Below are 4,926 nucleotides of genomic sequence, written 5' to 3'. Positions count from 1 at the left end.
GATATATGCCCCTCTTTTTGTCTTTTTACTAGTCTGTCCTTTTTTTCTTTTTTGGTTTTTCAAAATGTCTTAGTTAGGGTTGGTTTTACTGCTGTGAACAGACACCATGACCAAGGCAACTCTTATAAAAACCATATTTAATTGGGGGTAGCTTACAGGTTCAGAGGTTCAGTCCATTATCATCAAGGCATGAACATAGCAGCATCCAGGCAGGCATGGTGCAGGAGGAGCTGAGAGTTCTACATCTTCATCTGAAGGCTGCTGGCAGAACACTGACTTCCAGGCATCTAGGATGAGGGTCTTAAAGCCCACACTCACAGTGACACACCTACTCCCACAGGGCCACACCCTCTAATAGGGCTACTCCTTTGGCTGAGCATATACAAACCATCACACAAGAGTTTGTGTAGCCCCTGCTGTCCTGGAGCTAGCTTTATAGACCAGGCTGGACTTGAAGTAACTGAGATCTGCCTGCTTCTGCCCGCTAAGTGCTAAGATCAAAGGTGTACAGCACCACCGCCCAGGTTCCTTTTCTTCTTTTTAAATCTCTCCCCCCTCCTCCTTTTTTCCTTCATCAATAGATGTATGTGTAGATGTATAAATAAATTTCCTTTATTCAACAATAAAACTGCCAAAAAGTCTGGGCATGAGCCCAACAAAGGAAAGATCATAGCCCAGGAGTACAGCTCCCCTGGAAACTATTCAAGGTTGGGGTCTGGTTTCCCCTTCTGCTGAGGACAGAGGCCCATGTAACAGAGAGGAGAGAAAGATGGACAGCTGATTCCTCCATTCCTCTGTCACCAGTCACGCCTGCTGATAATAACCACTACACCAAGCAAGGCCAATCCATGCAAATCAAGAGATTGCATGGTTGTGTTTACTTCCAGTCATACCCTTCACCTGTTCCTACCAGTGCAGGGCTCCCTGCCAGTGGGGCTGGCAAAGTGAAGTTGATATTTATCCAAAGAAACAAAGCCGTTGTTTGTGTGGCGTCTTCACCTGCTACTTCTTCCCTCTTGAGAACCTTTTCCCTGGTTGTTCTGGGCTTCTAACTCATAGCACCTACCTGCCTCTACCTCCCAGCTGCTGAGATTAAAAGTGTGATCCACCAAGCTCAGTTACCTGTTTATCTTAATCCTGTAGCTGTTCCCATGCTGATCTGTCTCATCAATACAAATGGTTGTTAGAGCACACTTGAGATTCTTATGTGTGTCCTCATGTCTCTGACAGTCAGCTTCTGGGTTTCCTTACCTGTGTTTTACTTCTTCACTTGTTTTACTAGGAAAACAGCTCTCGACTTTGCCAGAATTGTAACAAAATTCTCTACCAACACCTTTTGTTTATTTATTAGAATTATTTATTTTAGTTTGTGTATATAAGTATTTTGCCTGCAAGTGTACAACTTGAGTGATTGGAAAGTGTCAGGTCCCCTAGAACTGGAGTTGCAGATGATTCTTAGTCACCATGTGGCTGCAGGGAATCCAAGCCAGGTCTTCTGGAAGAGCAGCCAGTGTTCTTTTTTTTTTTTTTTTTTTTTTTCTAGACAGGGTTTCTCTGTGTAGCCCAGGCTGTCCTGGAACTCACTCTGTAGACCAGGCTGGCCTCGAACTCAGAAATCCGCCTGCCTCTGCCTCCCAAGTGCTGGGATTAAAGGCGTGCGCCACCACCGCCCGGTGCAGCCAGTGCTCTTAACCATGGAGTCACCTTTCTACCCCACAGCATCTTTTAGTTTGAGATGAGATTCTTTTTTTTCTTTCTCTCTCTTTTTAGTTACTTTTATTCTACATTGTGTGGGTGGTTTGCTTTTATGTCTGTCTGTGCAGTACTTACATCCCTGGTGTTCACAGAAGCCAGAAAAGGGCATCGGATCCTCTGGAAATGGACTTACAGACAGGTGTTAGCTGACTGCTGAAGACTGAACCCAGGTCCTCTGGAGAGTGGACCAGAGGAGCCAGTGCCCTTAACCACTGAGCCGTCTCTCCAGACCTGGTGCGGGTATTAAAACCATCACATAGTTTGAGATGTTTCCTTGAGAAAACACCTTGTGTTTATATGTGAATCAGAGTGGGACGTTGGGGAGTCATATAAAATATGGATGATTCCTTGACTTGTAGAACTCTCTTGTTGTATCTAGATTCTAGGCTACCATCAGTGAGTGTCACAACCATATACCCAAGCATTATGGTTAATACATATGCTTCTGCATTCTTTTAATGCACTTATTGAAATAGGTGTGTCTTCTAGGATGTATGTGCTTTGCTTATCAAGACTTCATGGAGACTAGAGGATGTTCCTCCAGTAAGATCTGTATTAAACCACATCTTATCAGCCACTTGCAATGGGAATGCTTACTTCACCACCATACAAGATACTCTCTGTTAGTTTCAGTTTTTGTTCACTCTTTGGTTTCCAGGATGTACATCTTTATATCCTTCCTAACATCCATTGAAATAAGCTTGAGGTTATACATTTCTCTATTAGTGAAATGCTTTATAATAATAGCCTTTCTAATATTTATCATATAGTTGCTTTATAAAAAATTTTTTTAAAGGCAGGGTTTTACTGCATAGTTTTGAATGTTTTGGAACTCGCTATGCAGAGCAGGCTGGCTTCAAACTCACAGAGATCCCCCTTCCTCTGTCTCCTGAATGCTGGGATTAAATGAGTGTGTACCATGTCTGTTTTGTTTAAGGCAAGGTCTTACTGTGTAATCCCAGCTGACCTGGAATTCCCTATGTAGACCAAGTTGTCCTCCAACTCACAGAGACCCCTCTGCCTCTGTCTCCTGATGGCTAGAATTAAAAATGTGCCACACTACACTAAGGCACTATCACATAGGGTTTTTAAAAATTATTTATTTTTATTTTATGCACATTGGTAATTTGACTGCATGTATGTCTGTGTGAGGGTGTAGGGTCCGTGGGAACAGAAGTTGCAGACAGTTGTGAGCTGCCATGTGGGTGCTAGGAATTGAACCCTGGTCTTCAGGAAGAGCAGCAGCCAGTGCTCTTAACTTCTGGGCCATCTCTCCTGCCCATGCTTTTTTTGTAAACTAATTAATTTATTTTATGTGTACTGCATGCCTGTCTGTGCATCACGTTGTGCTTGGTGTCCACAGAGGCCAGAGCAGGGCGGCAGATACCCTGGGTCTCAAGTTACAGAAGGTTGTGAACCACCATGTGGGTGCTAGGAATAGAATCCAGGTCCTCTGGAGAAGCAGCCAATGCCTTTAACCACTGAGCTGTCACTCCACCTTGACACACAGTTTTAGTATACATGGCAGTAAGTTGAAGTGACTGGAAAATTAAAAATAAAGCAGCAGTACTTTACAACCCTGATTTCATGTACTTTTCATATTTTTCTTTGATACTCTGCTTTTTCTTTATTTTAAATATTCTATTTAAATATTCAGAAATCCTGAGGCAGGATTTCTCTCTGTAGCCCTTGCATTGTAGACAATGTTGTCCTCAAATTTAGAGATCCTCCTGCCTCTGCCTCCTGAGTGCTGAGATTAAAGATGTGTGCCACCACTGACTGGCAATGTGTTCTATTTTAAATCAACTTTCTGGGACGTTTGCATACATGAAATCAATTTACTTAAAGTGTATATATATCAATATGTTTTTTTTTTCACAAGAGAGGAATCAATGAAATCCTGTCACATCCTTGTGAGGCAGGAACTGTTCTCATCCTCACAGGATGGAGGATTGGGATGGGGTTGAGCCCACTCTTTAATCCATAGTTTCTGTTCTGTGTGTTGAATGCCACTCAATGGAACGAATAGTTATCTCTGGCATCGTCTTTAGTGACTACGTCAGCTCCTACTGTTTGGCTGGGCTCTTATGTCGCCCACCCCTCCTTTTGGTTGCGTTTCTCAATAGTAAAGTCTTGTCTTTTGTTCCTTCCGGTCCACTTTCCCTTTGATCTAATGAGATAGCACGCCCAAGAGGCCCTTTGAGCTTTGAGAGGGAGTGATGTCTTTGTACTCTTTGACCATATGCTTGGTTGTTTTCTTTCTCTTCATTTTTTCTGATACTCATGGAGAGATGCCCATTCCCAGGTGTCCTGAGGGCTCTCTGTGGAGAGTCCTGCTGCTGGGCAGTGAGTCATTCTGAAGGGGTCAGGTAGCACATGCTGCTCCACCAGAGAATAGATGGGGATGTGTTAGCACAGCAGAGCCCACAGCTGCTCTGAGCTATGGCTGCCCTGTACGCCTACCCTCTGGAAGCCACAGGCCTCGTGCAGTCAACTGGCTACATTGTCCTATTGTTACTTTTAATTTGGTTTCGTGTGGGCTTTCCAGGCTAGTGGTCCTTCCCCTTTTGACAGAACTTCCTCTTCATCTGGGATGTGTGGTAAAGGCTTCATGGAGGAAGGGATTAAGCCTTAAGGTCCACTTTTCTGGAAAACACTGAAAACAAAATAGCAAGGTTTCTTTCAGAAGGCCACTCCCCATCCACTTCCTCTCCCCCAATCTTTTAGTGTAGTGCTTCTCAATCTGTGGGTAACGACCCCTTTGGGGTCTACCTGCCCTTTCACAGGGTTTACCTAAGACCATCGGAAAACACAGATCTTTACACTACAATTTTTAACAGTAGCATAATGACAGGAAGTAGCAATGAAAAATATTTTATGGTTGGGGGTCACCACAACATGAGGAACTGTATTTAAAGGGTCACGGCATTAGGAAGATTGAGAACCACTGTCTTAGGGTTTTTCTTCATTCAGCATTTGCTGGAGACAGTCCGGGGTGAGAATCTGGAGATATTGTTCCACGGCCTCAAAAAAGTAGAAGCACTGCCTATCAGGAGACTCTCTGCCAGGTAACTCCAATACTAACTTGACCCTCCCTCGCTTCCTGCTTCTTTGGCTTTAGGCATCCATTAGTCTCTAAAAAAAGCCAGATCTAGCAGGGCTATGGTGGCA

At 43.8% G+C, this 4,926-nt stretch overlaps 1 long non-coding RNA gene across 1 annotated transcript in view; it reads right to left on the bottom strand.

Moving 5' to 3' along the window:
• Positions 1–4,106: 4,106 nt before the first annotated feature.
• Positions 4,107–4,926, bottom strand: part of LOC143441165 (uncharacterized) — a 15,950-nt gene continuing 15,130 nt past the window's right edge. The window contains exon 3 of the long non-coding RNA XR_013108392.1: positions 4,107–4,411. This is a non-coding gene — a long non-coding RNA (uncharacterized LOC143441165). The remainder of the gene's footprint in view (positions 4,412–4,926) is intronic.

This window comes from Arvicanthis niloticus, chromosome 1 (genome assembly GCF_011762505.2).
Source record: "Arvicanthis niloticus isolate mArvNil1 chromosome 1, mArvNil1.pat.X, whole genome shotgun sequence".
NCBI classification, from domain to species: domain Eukaryota; kingdom Metazoa; phylum Chordata; class Mammalia; order Rodentia; family Muridae; genus Arvicanthis; species Arvicanthis niloticus.
This window is presented reverse-complemented; position numbering and strand designations above follow the sequence as displayed.